Source organism: Equus caballus, chromosome 20 (assembly GCF_041296265.1).
Source record: "Equus caballus isolate H_3958 breed thoroughbred chromosome 20, TB-T2T, whole genome shotgun sequence".
Classification (NCBI taxonomy): Eukaryota; Metazoa; Chordata; class Mammalia; order Perissodactyla; family Equidae; genus Equus; species Equus caballus.
In genome coordinates, this window is record NC_091703.1 from 43,221,140 (window position 1) to 43,244,614 (window position 23,475).

The following is a 23,475-nucleotide window of genomic DNA, read 5'->3' on the forward strand; positions in this document are numbered from 1 at the left end:
TGAGAGAATTGGATGACGACATAAGGAGATGGAAAGACATTCCATGTACATGGATTGGAAGAATAAACATAGTTAAAATGTCCGTTCTACCTAAAGCAATCTACAGATTCAACGCCATCCCAATCAGAATCCCAATGACATTCTTTACAGAATTAGAACAAAGAATCCTAAAATTCATATGGGGCAACAAAAGACCCCAAATTTCTAAAGCAATCCTGAGAAAAAAGAATAAAGCAGGAGGCATCACAATCCCTGACTTCAAAACATACTACAAAGCTACAGTAATCAAAACAGCATGGTACTGGTACCAAAACAGGTCCACAGATCAATGGAACAGAATTGAAAGCCCAGAAATAAAACCACACATCTATGGACAGCTTATCTTTGACAAAGGAGCTGAGGGCATACAATGGAGAAAAGAAAGTCTTTACAACAAATGGTGCTGGGAAAACTGGAAAGCCACATGTAAAAGAATGAAAATTGACCACTCTTTTTCACCATTCACCAAAATAAACTCAAAATGGATTAAAGACCTAAAGGTGAGACCTGAAACCATAAGGCTTCTGGAAGAAAACGTAGGCAGTACACTCTTTGACATCAGTATTAAAAGGATCTTTTTGGACACCATGCCTTCTCAGAGAAGGGAAACAATAGAAAGAATAAACAAATGGGACTTCATCAGATTAAAGAGCTTCTTCAAGGCAAATGAAAACAGGATTGAAACAAAACAACAACCCACTAACTGGGAAAAAATATTTGCAAGTCATATATCTGACAAAGGCTTAATATCCATAATATATAAAGAACTCTCGCAACTCAACAACAAAACATCAAACAACCCAATCAAAAAATAGGCAGGAGACATGAACAGACATTTCTCCAAAGAAGATATACTGATGGCCAATAGGCACATGAAAAGATGCTCATCATCGCTGATCATCAGGGAAATGCAAATCAAAACTACACTAAGATATCACCTTACACCCGTTAGAATGACAAAAATATCTAAAACTAATAGCAACAAATGTTGGAGAGGTTGCGGAGAAAAAGGAACCCTCATACACTGCTGGTGGGAGTGGAAACTGGTGCAGCCACTATGGAAAACAGTATGGAGATTCCTCAAAAAATTAACAATAGAACTACCATACGATCCAGCCATCCCACTACTGGGTATTTATCCAAAGAGCTTGAAGTCAGCAATCCCAAAAGTCCTATGCACCTCAATGTTTATTGCAGCACTGTTTACAATAGCCAAGACGTGGAAGCAACCTAAGTGTCCAGCAACAGACGAATGGATAAAGAAGATGTGGTACATATATACAATGCAATACTACTCAGCTGCAAAACAGAACAAAATCATTCCATTTGCAATAACATGGATGGACCTTGAGAGAATTATGTTAAGTGAAATAAGCCAGCGAGAGAAAGATAATCTGTGTATGACTCCACTCATATGAGGAATTTAAAATTATGGACTAAGAACAGTTTAGTGGATACCAGGGGAAAGGTGGGGTGGGGGGTGGGCACAAAGGGTGAAGTGGTGCACCTACAACATGACTGACAAACATTAATGTACAACTGAAATTTCACAAGATTGTAACCTATCAATAACTCAATAAAAAAAAACTAATGGAAGTAAAGAATTCTTTAGACATGCAAAAGCTGAAAGAATTCATGCCATGCAGAATCACACTACAAGATTTGTCAAAAGTCTTCAGATGGGAGAAAATGATGCCAGATGGAAATACAGAACTATACCAAGCAATCTAGAACACTGAAATCGGTAGCTATATGGATAAGTATATAAGATTTTTTTCTTACTATTTAAATCTCTTTAAAAGATAATTACATTTTGAGAAAAACATTGTAGTGTGGAGTTTATAATACATGTAAAAGTGAAATATATGACAGAAATAGCATAAAACTGTGAGGAGATAAATGGAAATACATTATTGTAAGGTTCTTATGCTATATTAAGAAGTAGTATAAAATCATTTAATGGTAGCTTGTGATAAGTTAATGACAAGTTAACTGTACATCCAAAAGCAACCACTAAAATAGCCAAACAAAAAGTTATAGATTATCAGCTAATAAAGGAGAGTAAATGGAGTTAAAAAAATCAATTAATTAAAAAGCAAATAAAGAGGACAATAAAAATCATGAACATATAGGACAAATAGAAAACAGACTGCAAGATGATATACTTAAACCTAACTGTATCAATAGTCACATTACATATAAATGGTCTAAACACCCCAATAAAAAGGCAGAGATTGTTAAGATGGATTAAAAAAAGCAACCCCCTCAACTCCTGCCTACACAAAACTCACTTTAAATATAAGGACACAGATAGGTTAAGGTAAAGGAATCAGGAAAGATATACTGTGCTAAGACTAACCAAAAGAAAGCTGGAGTAGCTAAATTAACATGAAACAAAGACTTCAGAACGAGGACTATTTATTACCAGGGACAAAAAATGTAATTTCATAATGATAAATTTTATAATGATAAATGATAATCAATCGAGAGGCTATAACAACCTCAATGTCTATCTACTTGATAACAGAGTTTCAAAATATATGAAGTAAAAACTGATAGACAAATCCATGATTAGAGTTGAAAGTCTTAATACTCCTCTTTCTATAACTGATGCAACAAATAGACAGAAAATCAGTAAAGATATAGGAGATTTGAACGCCATCGACCAGCTTGAACTAATTGACATTTATAGAATCTGCCGTCTAACAATAGCAGAATATGCACTTTTACCAAGTGCACATGAAACACTTACCAAAATATTCTGGGCCATAAAGCAAGTCTCAATACATTTAAAAGGATTCACATCATGCAAAGTATGTTTTCAAAACACAGTGGAATTGAAGTAGAAATTAGAAACAGAAAAATCATTGAAAATGTCCACATGTCTGGAAAGTAAACAACGTACTTCTAACTAGGCCATTGATCAAAGAAGAAATCAAAAAGAAAATTGGAAAGTATTGTGAACTGAACAAAAATGAAAGCAAAAGATTACCAAAATTTGTGAGATGCTGCTAAAAGCATTATCTAAAGGAAGATTTACAGCACTAGACACTCAAAATATTTAAAAATATTTTCAAATCAATAAACTCCTAGCTAATCAGGAAAAAAAATAGATAAAACAAATTATCAATATCAAAAATAACACAGGGGACATCATTACAGAATCTGTGGACATTAAAAGGATAATAGGGGAACATTTTGAAAAATTTTATGCCATTAAATTTAACTTAGATAAAATGGGCAAATTCACTGAAAGACATAAACTCTCAAAACTTATGCAAATAGAAATAGATAACCTGAATAGTCCTATGTCCATTTAAAAATTTTAACTGATAATTAGAAGCCTTCAAACAAAGAAAACTTTAGACTCAGGCGGCTTCACTGGTGAATTCTATCAAACATTTAGGGAGGAAATAATACTAATTCAACACCAACTTCTCCAGAAAATTAAAGAGGGAATATTCCCCAACTCATTTTATGAGACCAGCATTACTGTTTTTTTTTTTTTTTTTTTTGGCTTATAAAAATCAGAAGTTTATTCCTCACAGTTCTGAAGGCCGGAAGGTCCAAGATCAGCGCTTTGGAAGGTTCAGTGTCCACAGACAGCTATCTTTTTACTGTGTCCTCACATGGTGGAAGTGGAGAGGAGTCTCTCTTGGACTTCTTTTTTTTTTTTTTAAGATTGGCACCTGAGCTAACATCTGTTGCCAATTTTCTTTTTCTTGTTTTTTCTTCTCCCCAAAGCCTCCCAGCACATAGTTGTATATTCTAGTTTTGGGTCCTTCTGGCTCTGCTATTGGGTCACTGCCTCAGCATGGCTTGATGAGTGGCACTAGGTCAGTGCCCAGGATCTGATCTGGTGAAACCCTGGGCTGCCCAAGCGGAGTGCTCAAACTCAACCACTTGGCCATGGGGCCAACCCCCTGGACAACTTCTTTTTTTTTTTTTTTTCCATTGAGTTCATAATAGTTTACGTCAATGTGAGATTTCATTTGTACATTATTTCTTGACTGTCACCACATAAGTGCTCCCCTTCATGCCCTGTGCCCACCCCCCTACCCCCTTCCCCTGGTAACCACTGAACTGTTTTCTTTGTCTATGTACTTCTTTATATTAAACATATGAGTGAAATCGTCTGATGTTTGTATTTCTCAGTCTGGCTTATTTCCCTTAGCATAATTCCCTCCAGGTCTTTCCATGTTGTTGCAAATGGGATGAATTTGTCTTTTTTTCTGGCTGAGTAGTATTCCATCGTGTATATATATATATATATATATATATATACCACATCTTCTTTATCCAATCTTCAGTCAATAGGCACTTGGATTGTTTCCATGTCTTGGCTATTGTGAATAGTGCTGCAATGAAGATAGGGGTGCATATGTTACTTTGGATTGTTGATTTCAAATTGTTTGGGTAGATACCCAGTAGTGGGATAGCTGGGTCATATGGTAGTTCTACTTTTAGTTTTTGAGGAATTTCCATACCGTTTTCCATAGTGGCTGCACCAGTTTGCATTCCCACCAGCAGTGTATGAGGGTTCCCTTCTCTCCACACCCTCTCCAACATTTGTTATTTTTAGTCTTAGTGATTATAGCCATTTTAACAAGTGTAAGGTGGTATCTTAGTGTAGTTTTGATTTGCATTTCCCTGTTGAACATCTTTTTATGTGTTCATTGGCCATCTGTATATCTTCTTTGGAAAAATGTCTGTTCATGTCCTCTGCCCATTTTTTGATTGGGCTGTTTGGTTTTTTTATTGTTCAGTTGTGCGAGTTACTTATATATTATGGAGATTAACCCCTTGTCAGATATATGATTTGCAAATATTTCTTCCCAATTGGTGGGTCGTCTCTTTGTTTCAATTTTAGTTTCCTTTGCCTTGCAGGAGCTCTTTAGTCTGATGAACTCCCACTTGTTTATTTTTTCTTTTGTTTCCCTTGTCTGAGAGGACATGGTATTTGAAAAGATGCTTTTTAATTTGATGTCAAGGAGTGTACTATCGATATTATGTTCCAGGAGTTTTATAGTTTCAGGACATATTTTCAAGTCTTTGATCCATTTTGAGTTTGTTTTTGTGTATGGCATGAGATAATGGTCCACCTTCATTCTTTGGCATGTGGCTGTCCAGTTTCCCCAACACCATTTATTGAGGAGACTATCTTTTCTCCATTGTATGTTCTTGGCACCTTTGTCGAAGACTTGCTGTCCATAGATGTGTGGTTTTATTTCTGGGCTTTCAGTTCTGTTCCATTGATTTGTGTGCCTCTTTTTGTACCAGTACCATGCTGTACTAATCACTATGGCTTTGTAGTAAATTTGGAAGTCAGGGATTGTGATACCTCCAGCTTTTTTCTTTTTTCTCAGGATTGCCTTAGCAATTCTGGGTTTTTCGTTGCCCCATATGAATTTTAGGATCCTTTGTTCTATTTCTGTGAAGAATGTCATTGGGATTTTGATTGGGATTGCATTGAATCTGTAGATTGCTTTGGGTAGTATGGACGTTTTAATATGGGCATTTTAACTATGTTTATTCTTCCAATCCATGAGCCAGGAATCTCTTTCCATCTCTTTATGTCATTACCAATTTCTTTCAGTAAAGTCTTATAGTTTTCATTGTATAAGTCCTTCACCTACTTGGTTAAATTTATTCCTAGGTACTTTATTCTTTTAGTAGAGACCAGCATTACTTTGATAACAAAACCAGGCAAGGACATTACAAGGAGAGAAAACTAAAAGCCAATATCTATCATGAATATAGATGCAAAAATTCTTAATAAAAATTTTAGCAAATCAAACACAACAGAACATTAAAGGAATATGTCCTGACCAAGTGGAATTTATCCCAAGAATTCAAGGTTGGTTTAACATTTAAAATAATCAATCAATGTAATTTGCCATATTAAGAAGCCAAAAAATACAAACCATGTGATCATCTCCATGAATTCAGAAAAATTATTTGAAAAAATCCAACATCCATTCCTCATTAAAAAAAACTCTTAGCAAAATAGGAATGGAAGGAAACTTTCTCAAACTGATAAAGAGCATTTTTGGAAAACCTACAACTATTATCATGCTTAATGGTGAAAGACTAAATACTTTCTCTGGAACAGGAGGAACAAGATAAGGAGGTTTGCTCTTACCATTTCTATTCATATTTATTGAAGATTCTAGTCAGAGCAATAAAGCAAGGAAAATAAATAACAAGCATCCAGATTGTAAACAAAGAAATAAAACTATCTTTATTGGCAGAAGACATAACTGTCTATGTAGAAAATTCTATGAAATCCACAAAAAATTTACTAGAACAAATACGTGAATTTAACAAGTTTTCATGATAAAAGACATTAGACAAAAATTAATTTTATTTCTATATACTAGCAATGAACAATAGGAAATAGAAATTAAATAAATACCATTTACAATATCATCAAAACATGTGAAAGATTTAGGAATAAATTTGACAAAGGATGTTCAAGACCTGTGCACTGAAGCCTATAAATCATTGCTCAGAGAAATTAAAATAGACAAAAATAAACGAAGAGATATACCATATTCATAATTTAGAAGACTCAAATACTGTTAAGATGTGAATTCTCAAATTTACCGTTAGATTCAATACAATACAAACCATAATGTCAGCAAGGTTTTTTGTAAAAATCAACATCAGACCTTAAAATTTATATAGGAATCAAATTACCTAGAATAGCCAAAACCACTGTGAAAAAGAACAAAGTTGGAAGATTAATGCTACCAGATTTCAAGACTTATTATAAAGTTACGGTAATCAAGACAGTGTGGTATTAGCATAAACATGGGTAAAAAAATCAATGCAACAGAACAGAGTCCAGAAACAGGCCCACATATAGATGGACAATCTACTTTTAACAAAGCTACAACGACAATTCAGTGGAGAAAGGATACCCTTTTTAACAAACAGTCCTGGAACAACTGGATATCCATATATAAAACAATAATAATTTTCCATCCATCCCTTGAACGATACACAAAAATTAGCTTAAAATAGATTGGACACCTAAATGTAAAATCTAAAAGTACAAAACTTCTTTAAAAACAGAGGAGGAAGCATTTGCAACCTTCAGTTAGGCAAAGATTTTTCAGATATGATACCAAAATCATGACCCATAAAAGAACAGATTGATAAATTGGACTTCATCAAAATTAAAAACTTCTGCTTTTCTTCCTACTCTTAACGGAATAAAAAGATAAGCTACAGCCTGGGATAAAATGTGTGAATTGTATTTCTAACAAAGGGCTTACATCCATAATACAAAAATACTCTCAAAACCTGCTAAGAATTAACCATACAAATCTATAAGCAAATGGGCAAAAGATTTGAACAGATACTTCACCAAAGACACGTGGATGGCAAACAAGCACATGAAAAGATACTAAATATCAGCAGTCATAGGGAAATACAAGTTAAAATCACAGTGAGATACTCCTATACATTTCTAAAAACCGATGATGTCAAGTGTTGGAGAGGATGTGGATGAACTGAGACTCGTGCTCTTGGGCATGGAGACGCCACAATCACTTGGGAAATAGTTTGGCAGTTTCTTAAAACATATACATCCCACATGATCCAGTCATTCTACTCCTAGGTATTCATCCAAGAGAATGAAAGTATAGGTCCACACTAATGTTCATAGCAGCTTTATTGTCTTAGCTGAAAACTGGAAACAACACAACTGTTCAGCATCAGCTGCCAGATATTGATAAAACACGTTGTTGTACATATATACGATGGAATTCTAATCCACAAAAGGAAAAAATTAACACCAAAACATACAGGAATCTCAAAACAATTATGCTGAATGAAAGAAGCCAGACAATAAAAAATACATAGATGATTGCATGTATATAAAATTCTCTGAAATGCAAACTGACCTTCAGTGAGGAAGCAGGTCACTGCTTGCTTGAGGGGAAGACAGAGTGAGAGAGAGAGATTACAAAGGGACACAAAGAAGCTTGGGTTTAACTGATGTATTCGCTAACTTGATTGTGGTGATGGTGATGGTTTCCCTCGTGTTCATACATGTCAGAATTTATCAAATTGTATACTTTAAACATGTCCAGCTTCTTGTATGTCAGTGATATCTCAATAAAGCTGTTAAGGAAAGACTTTCACATGAAAAAATATTTTTAAAGATGGCTTAGCAATTGGAATTTTAAAACAATCTTTTATTAAACAATTCTTGGGTGATAATAAAAATGTGAGCAGGAATTAGAGAATTGTGGGGAGAAAAAGATACTCAAAGCACTAAATATCTTACCTATAAGAATATTTAAAGTGATGCTCAGAGGAAAATTTATGTCCATAAACACCAAATCTCTAAAAAAGGAAGAGTCAAAATAATTAAATTTTTCACCTCAAAAAAACAATAAAAAAGTACAAGAAAGAAAACAATAAATCTAAGTATATAAATAATTGAGATAGAGAACAGGAAAGTAGTAAATCAAGAAATAAATCACCCTAGGGCTTTTTTGGGAAATTAACAATATAGACAAAACAGTAGCTAATCTAATTCAGAAAAAATAAGAAAACATAAATATATATAATAAGAATTGACAAAGAAGAAATAACCATTGATATGTAGGAAAGTTTTAAAAAATATGCCTACTTTCCATACATACACGCAAATAAATTGGGTGAAAGGAGTATGGGATTGAGTAAAAGTTTACTGATTGTATATTTTATATGGTTTGAAATTTAGAATCATGTTAATATTTTACATATTCAAAGAATAAATTTGAATCAACACAAGGAAAATATATTTACATCACTAAGTATCTTCCAACAAATTACTCATTAATTACAAGAGACATAATAACTTTATAATGGAGAAATCTGGCTTACAACATCTTAGTGAAGTGATTGACGTTAGCATCATTGATAACGATAACAGGACAAACCAACATCATGGCCCCCTGATGTATTTCACCGACAAGGACAAAAATCATTTCAGTAGCGTTTCTGCCAAGAACGCATTAGCTGAATCTAATCCACAGGGACATCAGGCCAACTCAAATTGTGGGCATTCTAAAAAATAACTGTCCTGTTGTCTTTAAAAATGCCAGTATTATGCAACACAAAAGAAGAGGGAGGAACCGGTTCAAGATTAAAAAGACAGGACAACTAAATGCAAAGGGTGATGCTGGATTGAATCCTGGGCTGGAAAACATAATTGTCCAGAGGACACTCTTAAAACAATACAAGAAATTGGAATATAAACTGTTGATTAGATAATAGTATTATATAGATGTTAGCCTTCCTGAATGATAACTATCTCATGCTTATATAAAAGAATTTCCTTATTCCTAGGCAATAATTAATTATGAAGGAGTAAACACAGTGTAAGGCAACTTACTATCAAATGAGAAAGAGACAGAGAATGATACAGCAAATGTGGCAAAATGTTAACCACGAGTAGATGTGAGTAAGCATATGCAGGAATTTATATTCCAGTCTTGCAAATTTTCTATAAGTTGGCAACTAAGACAAAACACATGTTTAAAAAGTTGTATTTGCACCACCCCCATAACAGTCCTTATACCCAATATATATCCTAATTTCTTTATTCCATAGCACTTCTTAAGTTCTAATATCAAATACTTTTATTATTTTTACTATGAATTTCCCTCCATAAAAATATAAGCTCTCAGAGACAGGAATCTTTTCTATTTTGTACAATGAAGTAATCCTGAAATTCTAGAACTGGACCTGGCAGTTAGGATACGTAAAATAAGCTTAATGACTGAATAAATGTTATAATTGGATAAAAAGAGGTTCCAGAGTCAGACGACCCGGGTCCAAATCCTCGCTCTTAGTGTTCCCAGACAAAACATGGGCAAGTTTCCAAACTTCCCTGGAACTTAGCTCTTAAGTACTTACTCCAAAGGGAGAGAGGGAGGGTGACATCAGGAAAAGTGGCAGAGTAAGGAAATCCCAAAGTCTGTTTCTCCACAAAAGCAATGAATGAATTGGAAAAAACTGTGAGAATCAACTTTTTGAGAACTCTGAAATCTAATCGAAATCTTACAGCAAGTGGGAGAACAATTAGTCGAGAAAAAATAGATGAGTCTCGATGAAAGAGTATCATGACATTTGAACTTACCCTGGTACCATCTCCCACTCCCCAGCGTGGCAGTGGCCGGATAACAACTGGCATTCCTAGTATACGCCTGGTGCCAGAGGGAGCAGAACAGACCTTATTCTCAGACAATTGTGGGGTTTTCTTTGAACTATCTGGTGGCTCGTTGAAGAACCGTCTCAAAGAGCTTGCCTTATTACACCTAACTTAGAACATTCCCAAGGTTGAGGCAGCTACCCAGGGAGAATTTTTTGAAAACATTTCAAGGCAAATGTATTGTCTGCTGCTTCCTGAGGCAAGGAATAATAGTTGGGGGAAATAACAGACTAACTTAAAAGTCTGGGAGGAAAGGCTGGGGAAAGATTTTTGGAGGACTAAGGATTTTGAAAAGTTGCCATCTATTTCTGGGACTCTAGAAGGCCATGCACACACCCAGGGCTGGCACATGCTTAGAAAAGACCTGAGAAGGCCCTTAGCTCTTACCTCTGGCAGATCTTCAGGCTCTGCACAAGCAGGAAGTGAAGGCTAAGGCAGAGTTGTAAACCATCTGGCTGAGTGCTGAATTCATGTCCCAATACACACACAAAGGCCATCTGCAAAGACCAGGAGATTTTTATTCTTTTAGTTCCAAGTGTTTAATGAATTGCTGTCATTCTAATCACTAACTGACCATTAATCTAACAGAACACCCTTTAATGACCTCACAGAGGATGCAAAGTTTACGAAACTAGTTCAGAAAAGTTATGAAACAAACAAGGGAAATGCAAATCAAAGCCACAAGAGATACCACTACATACCTACTAGCGTGGCTATAAAATTTTGTAAAAAGTGAAAATAACAACTGTTGATGAGGATGTGGAGAAACTGGGACCCTCATATATTGCTGGTAGGAATGTAAAATGGTGCATGAAATGAAACGGTGGAAAGCATTTGACAGTGCCTCAAAAAGTTAAACACAGAGTGACCATATAACCCAGCAATTCCACTCCTAGGTCTGCATCCAAGAGAACTGAAAACGTATGTTCAAACAAAAACACGTGTACACAAATATTTATGGCAGAATTATTCATAATAACCAAAAGGTGGAAACAATCTAAATGTTCATCAACATGAATGGATAAACAAAAAACGGTATACACGTGCAATGGAATATTATTTAGCCTTAAAAAGAATGAAGCACTGATACATGCTACCACATGAACTAACCCGGAAAACATAGTAAGTAAAAGCAGCCAGACTCAAAAGGTCATATATTGTGTGACTCCATTTACATGAAATGTCCAGAATAGACAAATCCATCAAAACAGAAAGCTGATTAGTGGTTGCCAGAGACAAAGGGGAGAGAAGATTTTGGAGTGACTTCTTTTGGGGGTGATAAACTGTTCTGGAATTAGATACTGGTAATGGTTGCACAACACTGTGAATATACTAAACGCCACTGAATAGTATGCTTTAAAACGGTTAAAATGAACTTTATGTTATGTGAATCCCATATCAAGTTTTAAAAAAAGGAATATAGGATGCTTTTAAGTACAATGATGCATTTTGAACTTTCAGGACCAAGTCTTTCAAAGCAAGTGCCCAATAAAATCTTAAGGCACGGGCCTCCTCCAACCAGCCTCTAAGACATTCTCCTCTTGTCATTGGTCAGAGGCATTCGCGTCTGCTCTGCAACCCTCTCCCCTTGGCTAGATCCTCGATGCCGAGGCTCTGAGTAGGAACCCGGGTTCCCTAGGCCCCCGCAGCAGGGCCAAGAGGAACCAGGGAATAATAGGAAACCTTCCTTTCGGGGCCTGGGTCCCCACAAGCTGGCTGAGCCTGGTCAAGTATTTCTCTCTAGTGAGAAACCTTTGACTGGTGGGAAAACGTCAGCATTTGGCCGTTAAGAGGGTCGGAATTGCAGCGCCGCCCCTAATTCTTAAGAGGTCTCAGACCAAGTGCCTTCTGGATGGCGCTTTCCTCTGAGGTAAAATGTAAGCGAGGACTCCAGGATCACAGGTATCCTGTGAGTCGATGGCCTGGTAAACATACAAGTTAGGGGCACTACTCTCAGAGGCCAGGCCGTGGCTGACCTGCCTTCCGCATGGCCAGGCTCACATCCCATCCACCACCTTCCCCAACAGGCAGTGCTCCACCCATCAAAGGCCACCCAACCTCTCGGACTCCAAGCAGCCCCTCCCCCCACTCCTGCGGGGACAGACTGGTGCAGGGCCCATCAGAAGCTGTGGAACTTTCTGGAAAGCCCAGGGCCCCTCCCCTCCCCACAAAGCCAGGGCGGGCAGAGGGAGGAACTGGCCTCTGATTGGAGGAGGTCTGCCGGGAGGGCGGGGTGATGGGCGGGGCCAACGGAAGGAGGTGAAGCCGTTGGCGAGCGGTTAATTTTCGCTGGTGCTTGGCTCATTTTCTCGTGTTCTCGGAGACGAAGGTTCTTAGGTGGCCTCTTAGTGGACAGAGGGGTTATGGAGAGCCCCCGCCCCAAGATCAGACCTGCCATGAAGATGCAGGAAAACCCCTGGGCCCAGGCTGCGGAGAGCGGGCCGCCCTCTCCCTTATCTCAGGTCGGGGGTGCGGGCCGCACCCGGCCTCCTCCCCGCGGGGGGCGCGCGTCCCGCCGGCCAGGGGCGGTCCTGGGCCGCTCGAGGCCCCCGCTGAGCCCTCCCCGCGTCCGGGCCTCACCCCTCGGCTGCCCTCTCCACGGCCGCCTCCAGCGGAACCGCGCCGCCCGCCGGCCACCCCACGTGCTGCCCTCCCGGGCCGGGCTCAGCGGGACATACGCTGGCCCAGTGGCTCCCCAGGGCGGGGGGCTGGCCAGGGGCCTCCTCCGGGGACCCCGTTCCACTGCCCTTAGAGCCCCCCTAGGCAGGGGGTGGGCGGCGGCAGAAGCCCCCTCGCCCTTCCTGCGCCTCACCTTCGCGTGTCTCCCCTCTTCTCCTGGAAAAAGGATTCCACCCCAGTCCCATGGAGGAGAGTGATCTGAGTGCCGCGCGGGAGCGGGGACCCGAGGCCCAGCGCTGCCGGCGGAGCCGCCCCCGGACACGCCCCTCCCCGGTGGGCCTCCCTGCGGTGAGCGGCGGTTTTCCCCCTCGGGTTCCTCGTCGGTGCCGTTTCCATCTGCCTCTCACTGTGATGGGTGAAGGGCTGGGGCGGACGGAAGCCCAGACCTGAGTCAGAACTCTCCCTTCTGAGTCGCGCGCGGCTCTGCCACCCAACCTCTGGGTGGTCGTGGGACATACACTGACCCTTTGTGAGCATGTTCTGTCACCTGAAAGGTGACACGATAGTAATGCCTGATACAGAATATTTGTGAGGCCGGGGCTGTGATGGAAATGTCCTCTGAAGGCAGACGGGCCTCAAATACTGTGATTTTAACTTGGTCTGCTGCTTCCGCCCACCCCTGCCTTTCTAAGTGTCAGGTTTCTTCCGATTTCCTTTTACTGCCACAGGCGTGGTCCCTGCCCATGACCATCAGTCACGCCGTAACGAAGAGCACGGGGGCAGCCCGTTTGTCCACACCGCCATCTTCTAGGAACCAGGAAGCCATCCTTCAGGAGTCCCCACCCCAGCGTGGCCTCCCCAGACTGCTTCCTTCCCAGCCTTTGGCGAGGCATTAGCCCTCTGGAAAGGATCTGCGGGCAGGACCTGGGACTTCTGTTCTCTGCACCGTCCGCGCCCCTTCTCTCCCTCAAGATGTCCAGTACTCTCCCTGCAGGGAGGAGAGTTGAGCTTCAGGCGCAGGACAGCCCAGGCCTCACAGGTCAGGTTCCCTCAAAGGTTGAGGTTCACGTGGCTCCTCGGTGGGAGGGCTGGGCTGTGAGCTGGGCTCCCACTGTAGGCTCCCGGATCGCAGAGAGCGTGGGTCCCTTCCCTTCATCTCTCTTCTCTTCCCTTTGTGTCCTAGGGCTCAGTTCTGACCCAAAGGCTTTTCCGTTTACCATCAACATGGAAACTTGGCTCTTTGCATGGGTATATTTTCCCTCTTTTGTGGATTATCTTGTTCCTCAAAACTGTGCTTTCATGAAGGAGGCCTGCGGGGCTCCAGGGGCCTGGTCAGTCACCCAGGCCCCAATAAAGCCTCCAGGCCTCAGGTCAAGTGGAAAAGCTTAATAAAGGCTGCATGTCCTTCTTGACTGCTGGCACTTGTGATTGGTGCTCTGATTCAGGAGTAAAAACTTGGATGGCACCTTCTTTTTCCTCTGCCCACCCAAACCAGATGGTAGTGTTTGTGCCACGGGGAAATGGGCAATGAGGGGAGGGTGGGTGACTGTTACAAGAGGTGCCCTTGGCCCTCCCACCTCCCCCTTTGAATACTGCTCATCACTGTCTCAGGTGGGGACCTGACACCAGGTGGTTTATTGACATCTGGCAGAATTTTCCCTCAGCATTTACATTGTAATAGAGCAAGAACTAAAGGAACAAATTTATCCACAGGAATGGCAGGTCATTAGGAAGGATGTGGGAGGCAGGAATGGTGATTCATATTGAGATTCTGGAATTTTATTAGTTACTATTTTTATCACTTTGTTCTTCTAGTTCTTGAATGAGGATAGAGGGAGAATTGTTAAGGAACAAATTGCTGGTGGGAGGGCATCGTTGTCTTCCTTAGAGTGTGAATCAGAAGTACGAATTCCCGTCATTGGCCTGCGGTGTGCACCTGGGCGGTGGTGGGCAACTTTTCTGGTTTTCACAATTAGTAGTGAAAGTTCTGGCAGAACACAAAACATCCGCTTACTGGGGCCTCCGGGGTTGAGGTTGCCAGTGCCTCTGCCCCGTCCTCTTCTAGTTTTCCATGTGTGCCATGGAGCAGAGCTGATTTGGAAAGAGAACAGGCTCCTAAGACTCCCCAGCTGGGGCCCTGGCTCTGGTTTTCTACCCCAGTCGTGGCCACAGCATATCCTGGGAGTTGTCTTCTGTAGCGGCTCTGGGTTCTTCTAAGGAGCAAGAATGGTGGAGTCTGTACTCACCCGGAGCCACAAGCACGGAGCACCAAGCTCATTGGAGCCAGGGCATGAATTCTTCATGTGTCCTCTTCCATGGAGGACTTAGGAATGAAAAGAATGGAATCATTTGTAATGAGAATAATACCACTTGGCAGGGATATTGATGAGCAGAGGAGGGCTTATTTGGAGACCTCTGATCTTTCCCGCCCTGAGACTCTGGGCCTAACAAGCATAATCATTAATGTCCTGTAATTTATAGCAGCATTGTCATTGATCCATGTCATTAATCATCATAAATTGGTGACTTCTTAACTCCTATGGGTTATTTGTAGCTGTCTAGAGCTCTGTAATTTACAAACAATAATCCTTGGAGGTAGATGATACCATGGCCATTTTACAGATGAAGATACCTAAACAGGGAAAAGACTCAAGTCCCCTGAAGGAAGGGTGTGCAGGGCGTTGGGCCTGCTGTCTTACTCCTCCCCTCCCTCTAATCGCCACACTTTAGAAAGCAAAACCAGAAAAGCAAACAGGGACCTGGGAATGATTTAGTGCTCAGTTTGTCAGCACAACGTTCAAGGACCTTAGGAGCAGTCTCTTATTTCTCACCATGAGGCACTGCGAGAGGCACAGTGAGGTCATTATTTGCTCAGTGTATTTCTCCATGTCTTCCACGTTTTAATGTTTCATTCACTGATTTAACCCTCATTGCTCACATATTATGATTTCTCCCAGGAAATTCACTGAAATTCTAATGTCCTTTGCTGTTTCTTAGGTGACTTTGGGGCAACTCCAGTACCCAGCCCTCCTACCAACTAGTTACGTGACCTGCAGCAAGTTATTTAACCTCTCTGTGTCTCGCTTTTCTCAGTGGTAAACGGATGGTCTAACTCTGAGGTCACAGGGATGAGTGAGAATTATGAGGAATGACATATGAAGTATATGAGATGCTTACCACACTGTTTGGTAAATAACACCAGTTCCCTCCTCCCTGGTTGGTCCGTCCTTTGTATTCTGTGAAGAGCTTTCCTATGCATGGTGCCTCACAGCCAAAAGGGGAGTCCTGAGTCCCTCCTTCCCTAGCTGGTTTGAGGCCAATTCAGACTCCATAAAACTGTCTGAAAGGCTTCCACCCTGCTGTTCAAGAGCCCTCCTCCTGAAGAGACTGCATATGGCAGGTGAATGCACCCTGGAACAATGTGGAAGGCCTGGAGAGCTCATCACCTTCAACTAGTTCCCACTCATTTAGTCTGCAGCCATCCCCTCATGGAGACTTGGAAGAGACAAGTGGGTTTGATGGCGGGACTGTGCCCTGAAGCCTCCAATATTCATGGAGAAACCAGCCCTCTCTTCCTTCACTGGACCTTGAAATGCAGGGTAGACACAGCCATGATTTTCCAACATGCCTCTCTTCCTACATGGAGTCAGGGGTCTTCGCCTTCCCATAGGGAAGAACTAAAGCCTCAAAGCTTATAGGACAAACACTCGAATCCTGAAGATGACCTCAGCTCCTGGGTGGGCCCTGCTTACTCCTGGCTTCACGAGGTAGAGGGCCCACAAGGACACTCCAGGTGGAGCCATACCCCTGGTCTCTGCTCCCTTCCCCTCTTCTAGATGTGGATGGTGGGTGGGCTGAACCCACATAGCCGTGTCCTCCCAACTGCTCTTCTGATTCTGCCTTCACCCCTTCCCTGCTGGTCCTTGCCTAGACTCCTGTCACTGCCCTTGTTTTTTGCTTAGCCCACAGTGCACAATGGTCTCTGACCCCTGTCCCAGCAGGCCTGGCACTGGAGGGCTGAGAGAGCCTCGTACCCAGAGAATTCCTGGCACAACTGCCCTTCTCAGCCGCATCTCTCAACTCTCCAGGGTCTTAGACCCTTTTTCACCTCTCCCAGGCTGGACTCTCCTCCTCTTTGTGTGGATATTTTCTTTCCTACCTCTGGCTGCCTCCTCAGCCTCGCTTCTTGCCTTCTTTCCTGATGTGGCAGCCAGCCAGCACTGTAATGGCTGAGTCCTGGGGGTGTGGTGGGAAGGGAACTCCAGTTCTGGGGTCAGAAGATCTAAGGTTTAAGACACACTTCTGCTCCATAAGCTCTATAAGAACTTAGAAAAAACAAATAACTTTCATTCTCAGCTTGGAAAATCTGTAAAATGGGGAAAGCAGTAATGCATAAATTGCAGTTTTTAGGTAAGGAATGGAAGGAATGATCATCTATGTGAAAGAATTTATTTGGAACAGCGAGATGCTGTACAATCTCCCTAAGTCTGCTGCTGACTTTGTATATCTCAAATGTCTGCAGCTAAGGTTCTTCCCTACCATTGTGTAGACAAGGCTGGATGTAGGAAAGGAACCCAAGCTGGAATGAGATATTCTTGCCTGAGCCCCCTCCATCTTGTTTCCTACCCCAAACCAAGGATGGAGGGAGCTCAGGCAAGAGTATCTTGTTTTCTCGTTCCTGGTACAGACCCCCATTTTCCATAAACGTCAGGAGGATAAAAAGCCTTTGTGCTCAAGAGAAAAGTCCCAGCCTCTTCTCCCCTAAGGTCAAGCCTGAATTAACCTCAAGCTATTTGTAGGATTCCTCAGAGGGTGGAATCTCATCAGAACTCTTCAAAGTGTGAAGGTCAAGGAAGAACTGGGCCACTTTCCTTGATCGCTGTTGTGGTCCTCCCCACCTCCTCCCAGACCTCTGGGGTGACCCACAGTCGTCTCCATTTACCTTTCATGTGAAAGCCAAGCTCTTCATGTCATGGGTCACCCTATCCCCAGCAACATGTCCTGTCACACCCCAGCTGTGGGGGTGAAGCCACTGTGAAATGTCAGCTCTGCTCAGGAGCCTGTCCAGCCATGCCCGCTGCAGTCAACCCCCTCTCACCGCCAGATGGGGTGAAATGTTTCTGTGATATTCTCTCTTCATTCGAGCTTGGACTAACGTGGCAATTCAGAAGTTAAGACCAAACTGGGAGCCAATTTTAATCTTCCCAAATCAAGCAGGTGGATGGTGTTTGGACTTGAGGGGACCTGGATATTAAGGAGAGGTAGAGAGGGCTGCTCAATGGGCTGCCCAGGGCCGTCCCACCACCCCTTGGGAAGTTCTCACCTCCCAATTCAAGTGGAGACCCTCTGGCTCACTGTTAGCCCTCTGAACAGAGCCAGCTTCTTGCTGGGTGATTCACCTGGCACCTGGCAGAGTCTTCCTGTGAGTATTTACATCCTAGAAGGGAAAAAGTCTGTTAACCCAAAGAAATAAAGGAAAACCTGTAAGAGGTTTTTGGTGGCAGCATTTCTGTCATTTCAGAGTCCTGGTGGTTAGACTTTGGCCATTATGCCAGACCTGGAACAAGGGTGAAGGGTGAGCAGGGATTGGGGAACCAATGAGTAAGGAAACCCAGAGATGAGGTCTGGAATTTTCCAGGTCCTTCTAGCTGCTACTGGGACTGTGGATCTCAGAACATAAAGGAGCACCAGGGGCTGCAGAGGCTAACGTGTGCTTTCTCCCCCTTTCCTGCCTCCTTCCTTCTCTCGATGTCCTGGAGACCAGGGCTAATTCAGCAAGGGAGCAACACCGCCCCTCCCCCACCCCGAGTTGTTCCCAGCCTGGGCCTTGGCTCTGCACCTAGTTTCCTACTGCTATTTTGGCCACAGCAGTCTCAGAGAGCTGCTTGCTATCTGGGCTCTGGGTTTCTTGTGAAGGCAGGAATGATGACTCTGCAAGGGCCCACCAGGGTACAGGGCCATAACCATCAGGCCTTGGTCTGGTTGGAGTACAGGGAGCCACTCCCCACTTGGGGTGAATTCTGAACTTCATCATGCACGATCTTGCTTGTAATAAGATTAATAACAGTTTTCATGGCTATTGAACAGGGGATCCTAACACCCGTCGAGGGAGCCTAGAGTGGATGATCTCTGATGGCTTTGCCGGCCCTGAGATTCTATGAGACTGAGATACCTAATATTATCACTTAATATGCTACAATTTATCATAATGTTTTCAATGATGCATATCATTAATCATAATGACTATTATCACTCTGCCTTTTCCAATCTGATGTGCCATCTATATAACTACATGGGCCTCCTCAGGTGTACTTACCAAAGTCAATACTTACCATCAACACTTTACTGGAAAAGGCACTGAGGCCAGGAAACAGGCTCTGAATCCAGCTCCTCCTCCTGGACGGCACCTCACCCCCAGGAGCAACACCGCCTGCCTTGGGTTGCTCAGGACCTCCCAGTTCTCTACCACTGCCCCTCCCCCAGGCCTGCTTTGTTCTCTCCATCCCACCTGCCACCCCACCTCAAAAGCTCCTGGGACAGCTAGAGTTGCCTGCTTCCATCCCTGCTAGTCCAGGTGCAGGATTCCAGTTCTGAGTGGACCCTGTTTAACCCAAAGCCAGTCACTTGGCCACTCCAGGTCCCTTTGGAACCTAAAATCTAGTGAATTCTTCCAGCCAGAGGTGCCACCTTGGCCTTGCAGCCCTGGCCAATCCATCCGTTCATCTCCTCCTGGACTATCCATTATCTTGAAATGAGTGAAAACAGACTGATCTTTGTAAAACCAGAGATCTAGAACCAGCTTATGTCCTTGCCCCTCAGGGGGATGTGTAAGGCCCTCAAGGGCATGCACAGTGTCCTTCACTTTTATTTTGATTTCCCTCAGTGCAGGGCACAGTGTGGGGCACACAGTAGGTCAGCAAATGCATGCTGAATGCACGTAGCACTGATTTCTCCACCTCTTTTGCTTTTTCTGCTGGACTTGGTCTTCTAAAATTCGAAGTTCCCATACCAGAATTCAGGCCTTTGACATGAAACCCAAAAAACTCTGTGTTTCTAATCGTCTCTGCAGCTTTGTAGGTAACTTCAGGACAATTAACTTATTGTTTACCCAACTCTGCCACTCACTAGCTGTGTGACCTTGGGCAAGTTATTTAACCTCTCTCTACCTTAGCTTCCCCATTGGGGATGATAATAGTAATACCTACTTCACTGTGTTGTTTTGATGACAAATTGAGATAATCTGTGTAAAGCTTTTAGAACAGTGCACAGCACGTAGGGAACTCTCAATGAATGTCAGCTACTATTATCAATTTAATTCTGCAGTTCAATATCCACTTGGAGAATGCCAACCTTGTGTCAACCTAATGAAGGGACAAGAACTTTCCCATGTTTAGTCTGAGTAGGTAAGGCAACCAGCCCATCTTTGGTAGACAGGCAGAATTGTATCTTTGAGAGATCCCAAGGAATGGGTAGAAAGAGTGTGACAGGGAACCCAGGAGGGGACCATTCCAGATGACTGGGTGTAACTGAGGACTTAAATCCCTTCTTCTTAGCAATAGTCCTTCTCAAATGGTAAACAAGATACTTGCTTGTTCCCAAGACATCCTGCGTTGGTGATGGAGGTGACAGTGTGGGCCTCTGAGGTGTTTCTTCATGAGAGAGTAGGAACAGTGTCAGGAAGCTGACAGAGGTATTCACAGTTTGGGGAATGGAGGACATCTTGGATATAGCATAGGGGAGTCAAGGGAAAGAAAACTCACTCTTGCAAAGTATATAAATGCTAGAGTCGCTGCCAGGTGTGCCAGGGAGTATCACTGAGCACATGTTACAGAGGAGGTAGCAAAAGAAAAGGGGGCGTGCTCATCATCACCAACCAGATGGGCAGCTGGATGGAGGGGCCCAGGGTTGTGGGCTGGTCAGTGGGCTGACTGGATATGGACCACATGGGTTTGGGAATCCCATGGAGATGGGTGAAATTCCAGATTCACCCCCTCATCCATAGGGACCCAAGCGGGTAACTGCAGGATGCATTGACATCTCAGAAAGGGACTAGATAATGAGATCTTCCTTGCCGCAGCTCCAGAGAGACTCCAACACAAGATGGTGGAGGAGAATCCTGGCTCTGATTGGCCAGGAGCACATTCAGCTATTTGGCCAAAGGGACAAGAAGATCAGTTATGCCAAGAAGAACAGAAAAATAACCAGGCAAGAGCCTGCAGTCTGGGCCCGTTTCCCCAGAGTCAGTGAGCAGAAGAAATATGCCAAGCATCCCAAATGAGGACATGGGCCAACATTGCTGCACCAGTCAGAGGAGGCTGAACGGCAGTGATGGGCTCCCAGGGTAGCTTGAGGGGGAGAGGCGGGCTCCCCTCTTTGGTCGGTTGGGAAGCATTTCAGTTTCCCTCTGTGAGAGGCTGCAGGGAGGGGAAACTCACAGCGTTGTTGTGAACATCGGCTGGCTGCCAGGGGGGACACTTAAACGAGATCATGGAAGCTGAGAAAGTAAGATCTTTAGTTTACAGGCTGAAAGCACAAATAGACGTTTTTAAACTGTGAGCAGGGCAATGTTCCTTTTAGATGTTGGGAGAGCAACCTGGATGGATCTGGTTCTGTTGTGCAAAGGCAGGAACCCCAGGTATTTACCTGTGAGAAGCCTTATGGTCGCAACAAATTCTTCCTGCTGGCAACTGCATCACATAGAACGTTGCTGGGTTTGGGAATCTGGGTGTGATGTTTAAAACGGTGTGTTCAGGTTTTGACTGCTCCCTGACAACAGTCTTTTTTTAAAATAAGCGTATCTATTTTACCAGCAGCAGTTTGCAGAAACTCCAACGGCTGCAAGTACAAAGGAAGCCCCATGTGGCTTGCTGAAGCTCTGAGACCTTCCCCGTAGACACTTTGAGAACAGAGGACAGCAGACAGAGGCACTCAGGCTGTACTTATGGAAAATCAATACCCACAGACTCTGGGAGAAAAGTTACTGCTCAGTTTGGAAGGCAGACATCTGAGACAGTGACTTTTCTCTTACCTGGCTGGAAATTACATCCCTTAAAAAAAAGTGTATCTAAGTTCTTTTGGACTTTCAACACTGTAATGATGGCAAAATGAAAAACATCTCCTTCGAAGGGAACCTGAGGGATGTGTCGTTATCAAGAACTTGGGAGAAGGAGGTTGAACTCTTTGCTAGTTAATAATTCAGCTGGGCTCAGAGTGCATCAGCTACCTCTACTCTGCACAAGATGAGAGAGCTGAAGCCTTCTCTCCTGTGAGGAAAGAGGATCTGGGTGGGCAGAGCCTCTCCTCCTGTTTTCCAACAGGAAGCGGGGGAAGATGAGTTCACTCATTGGAGTGAGCTGGTATGAGACTTTATGTCTTAAAAAGGAAGAAGTCACAGGCTTTCAGGGCACAGGGGACCGGACGAGGCTGGAGGTGGAGGTTGTTATACAAGAGACCTCCTAGAAGGCCCCAGGCCTTGAGAAGGGGTGATCACAAGGGCAGGCTGGGCCAGACTGTCTGAAGCCTGGGGGAATCTTCCTGGCCAGGGGAGGAAATGTGTTACAAGCCAAGAAGAGCCAGAAAGGCCAGCGTGAGGTCAGAAGAACCCACTTAAACAAGGGACCCTTGCCGGCAGTCAACATTGAGAATTTTACCAGACCTTGAGGGCAAACCAAGGGCTTCCAGATCAGGCTATAAATTTGAGTACCTCAGTCAGTGTAAAATGTAATCTATAGCAGGTTGAAGAGAGGAAGAAAGGATAGGAAAAGCAGTGTGACGTTATGGAAAGGGCTAAGGCTTTGCAGACAGACTTATTGTGGGACCATGGGCAAGCTACTTAACCCCTCTGAGCCTAGTCCCTTCATCTGTAAAATCGGCATAAGAATATCCACCTTGAGAGGCTGCAGTGAGGAGTCAGTGGGGAATGCACGAGAAGCACCAATACAGTACCTGGGAACTGTAGGTGCTCAATAATTGTCAGTGCTTCCCCTGCCAAAAGCGACGCTTGCATGATCATTGTACGTCTGGAGCTGCACCATCCAATACAGTGGCCAGTACTGGCCACATATGGCTCTTAGCATTCTAAAGATGTGCCAAGATGTGAAAAATGATTGCCATGAGTGTAGAACACACACCAGATTTCCAAAACTTTGTACAAAACAATTTAAATGTCCTATTAATAACTTTATAATGATTGCCTGTTGGAATAATATTTTGGATATATTAGGTTAGATTTAAAATGACAGCAGGGCTCACACTTTATTCCTATTGAACAGTGCTGATCTAAACATCAGATGAAGATAGGGTTGGGAAGCGTGTTCCAGAAGCTCATTTGTTTCTACACTTTGGGTTTGTGCTTTGGTTTGTTGTCCTGGTTCCCCAGTAAAAGACCCTTTTGAAAAAGTGCCATTCAAGGCTCAACCAAAATGGGTGGAAGGTACATGTGCTCCCCTAGTGGCTAAGTGTGGTGGTGGCCACAGTCCAATAAAAGGAGGCGGGCTGGTGGGACATCAGGGTAACTAGGAAGGAACAATTCCTTCTTAGCTTGGAGCTTCATTCTAGATCCTCTACTGATCTTTACTCCAGGAGGACGGCCCCATTCTCTCTTTCAG

General features: G+C 43.0%; 2 long non-coding RNA genes across 4 annotated transcripts in view; one reads left to right on the forward strand and one right to left on the reverse strand.

Moving 5' to 3' along the window:
* LOC138915049 (uncharacterized) overlaps positions 1–12,359 on the reverse strand; it is a 29,794-nt gene extending 17,435 nt beyond the window's left edge. Inside the window, exons 1-2 of the long non-coding RNA XR_289143.4 lie at positions 12,226–12,359; positions 10,637–10,746 (exon numbers count right to left, since the gene is read on the reverse strand). This is a non-coding gene — a long non-coding RNA (uncharacterized lncRNA). The remainder of the gene's footprint in view (positions 1–10,636; positions 10,747–12,225) is intronic.
* Positions 12,360–12,500: 141 nt separating this feature from the next.
* On the forward strand, positions 12,501–23,059 carry LOC102149352 (uncharacterized). Of its 3 annotated transcripts, none has more exons than XR_002802262.2 (4): positions 12,501–12,711; positions 13,095–13,216; positions 13,597–13,907; positions 15,866–18,360. It is a non-coding gene; the product is annotated as an uncharacterized lncRNA (long non-coding RNA). The 3 variants fall into 3 exon arrangements; XR_002802263.2 differs by lacking the exon at positions 15,866–18,360 and adding an exon at positions 21,682–23,059 and having other exon boundaries at positions 12,511–12,711; XR_002802261.2 differs by lacking the exon at positions 15,866–18,360 and adding an exon at positions 14,052–14,280 and having other exon boundaries at positions 12,511–12,711.
* The last annotated feature ends 416 nt before the right edge of the window (positions 23,060–23,475 follow it).